The sequence below is a fragment of the Acinonyx jubatus genome, chromosome C2 (assembly GCF_027475565.1).
Source record: "Acinonyx jubatus isolate Ajub_Pintada_27869175 chromosome C2, VMU_Ajub_asm_v1.0, whole genome shotgun sequence".
In the NCBI taxonomy this organism is placed as follows: domain Eukaryota; kingdom Metazoa; phylum Chordata; class Mammalia; order Carnivora; family Felidae; genus Acinonyx; species Acinonyx jubatus.
This window is the reverse complement of record NC_069384.1, coordinates 42,721,514-42,724,391: the sequence shown is the minus strand read 5'-3', so window position 1 is coordinate 42,724,391 and position 2,878 is coordinate 42,721,514. Positions and strand designations below refer to the sequence as shown.

The 2,878-nt window shown below is 39.2% G+C and overlaps 1 pseudogene; it reads right to left on the bottom strand.

The window, feature by feature from the left end:
• Nucleotides 1-327: 327 nt before the first annotated feature.
• Nucleotides 328-1,300, bottom strand: LOC106983010 (40S ribosomal protein S6-like; annotated as a pseudogene).
• Nucleotides 1,301-2,878: the final 1,578 nt, after the last annotated feature.

Sequence of the window (2,878 nt, the reverse complement as noted above, 5' to 3'; positions counted from 1 at the left end):
TTTATTTTTAAACTCCACTAAACAGCATCTCTCCTTAAGATCCTTGGAAACTACTAACCTTTTTGAAATATCTTGTCACCTTACTCATGGAGAAATCCAGGATAAATAAGTTCCAAAAAAAAAAAAAATAGTATCTCTACTAGTCCTGAAATAAAACCTGTTACCTAAAACAATCATTTAGTTAAAGTGCTGGGAGCAGGGAGAGACTAATTAGCAATATTCATTAAAAAATCATACTGTGTTCAACTTATTTTAGTAGGCATTACATGATAAACTATATTTTTGCTAGTCACTCATTCATTCATTCATTCTGATGTCTGATCTTATTCATTTGTTCCTCTTACAACACTCTCTTCTCTGACTGGACTCAGACTTTGCAGTAGAAGCTCTCGGCGAAGACAGCCTCTGTCTCTTGGCAATCTGTTCCTTGTGTTTTTCTTTGGCCTCCTTCATTCTCCTGGCCAAAAGCTTAGCATATTCTGAGCCTCTTCCTTGTTTTTCTTCTGGGGCTGCTTCTTCAAAGCAATGTGCCAACGTTTGTGTTGGAGGACACATGGAGTAACAAGATGCTGAATCTTGGATGCTTTGGGTCGAGGTTTCTTACCTTCTTGGTTTAGGGGCTTTCTCACACACACTGACAGACGTTATCTTCCTTCAAGAGATTGAAAACTTGCAGATTCTGCTAGCTCTTTTGGGCCCCAGACGACAAGGCACAGTAGTATCAGTGAGTCCAGGAATATCCTTCTCCCCTTTATTCACAATGACCCAGTTGACAACACTGAGATCGGCATCCACAATGCAACCCCGAATGGATTTGTGATTTCTTTCTCCAGTCCTCATTGGTCGGTAGCAGGAATGCCCCTTACTCAGCAGTAGGCGGACACGGCCAGTGTCAAAACCCCCTGCTACATGGGGGAGCCTCGTTTGTTATTGCCACCAGTGATTCGGACCACATAACCCTTCCATTATTCCCCTAAAGCATCAGCAGCAACTTCTGTGGCCATTTGTTTCTCATAAAACATACCAAGGTTGTGTTCATCGTCTACTTCAATGAGTTTCTGACAGCCAGGAGCTGGGAAAGAGATATTCAGCTTCATCCTGAAGCAGCCCACTTCCTCTGAGGTGCCGAGAAAAAGAGCTCTCTTTGCTCCTTATAATGGCATCAAAATGGCAGTCTCAGAAAAATCTTGCAGTAAAGAGAATAGGTTAGTATTACTTACCTCAGTGCTTTCCAATTTGAACCTCATAATATTTTCCAATAATGCAACACATTTTAAAGTCTAAAAAATTAGGATTTTGTGTTATACACTCTAGGAAACCTTTGTGGGGACTTAAACCCTCCTTTGGAAAGACCTCCACAAAGTGGTAAGTCTGTGCCATGTGTGTGATACTTCAATCAGTGGTGGCAGACACAGGTAACCTCTCCTTTGATACTTCAACTGGAAAATGTCTGGGGCTGACTTGGAAAGCAATTCAGTTCTGCCTTTTAACTGAAGATTCAAATGAACTCTGCTTTGGACAATTCTTATGAGGCACATGCTTGTTTTATGAAACAAAAAAAGAAACAACAAATATCTCAATGTATTCTCAATTGTCAAAAAATGAAGTAGAAACTACATACAAGTAAAACTGTGGAAAAATAGATGGTCTGCCTTAATTGTGTCCAATAAATATTTTAAAATTTCCTGGAGGTATTTAATTAAATGATGATTTTTTTTTTATATCTGCCTTTGTCTTACTGCTTTATTTATTTATTTATTGCTTTTTATGGGAGCTGAGACTTATGGAACATGATTTTACATGCTTTTCATCTTAAGGATAATAGCCAGTTTTTCCTCTTGTAAAGTATGTAGAAAGGAAATAAATGGAATCAATATTTTTTTAAAAGGAACTATCAAATCATGCACTCAGTGCAATCTTATTTTTGTTCTGATTTCTAAAGTAGTTTCACTTTGTAGATATGAATACTCACATATTAGAAGTGTAAGAAGAGACTATGTTTTTTTCTAAAACTAGTTGTTTTTGCCTGTTACTACCAACTACTACTACTTTGTCACAAGAAAATCAATTCCCAAGATGTTCCTCAATTGTTTTCTTTGCACTTAATCAAAATTTTACACATTCCTAACATTAGAGGAATAAATGGAAACAAACCATCAAAATTACTGAGCTCAATAATGATATACATCACACTTCAAAAAAGTACAAATGAATTCAAGAAAGAACCCTTTCAAATAGATGCCTCAGGAATCAAAATCTTAATGTCAGGCACTTATATTACAATAAAAAAAAAATACCAATTGTCAGCTACTTAGACCATAGAAGTCTCCTTTCATCCCATGAACACAACTAGATAACTATCAAATCATCTTACATGCCCAGAAAGTGACCCGAAGACTGACAGAACAAGCTCCAGAACTAAAGGGAGAGAAGAGGCCACAATGAAGAAGGTAGTAAGTACAGAGATGGGGTTTTGGGGGAGAAGCAAAGTGCTGTGGAGAGGAGGGAGCTGTGGTCACAGGAAAGGGTGAGAGAGGGGCACATAGGGGAGCACACAGGAGAATGCTTCCTCAAAGCCACTGGCTTGGTAAACAAAAGGGGTGGAATTTCATGAGTTCTTGCAATCAGTGGAGCTTAAAGCCTGGAGTTTTAAAGGCCCATGAGCTTGGCTGAGAGGACACTGTGCTGCTCCTGGAGAAAAGACAGGTAAACAACCCAGGGGCAGACAGCATAGAAACAGCAGTCTGAAAAATGCCTGGGGCTCCCCAGGTCTTCTCAGAGTGTATCCCTAAGAGGCAGCATTCACAGAGATGCCTCTCTGGGAACAAAGGAGCTGACCAGTACTATTTCCCTCACAAGTTCCTCAACGTAAACACAG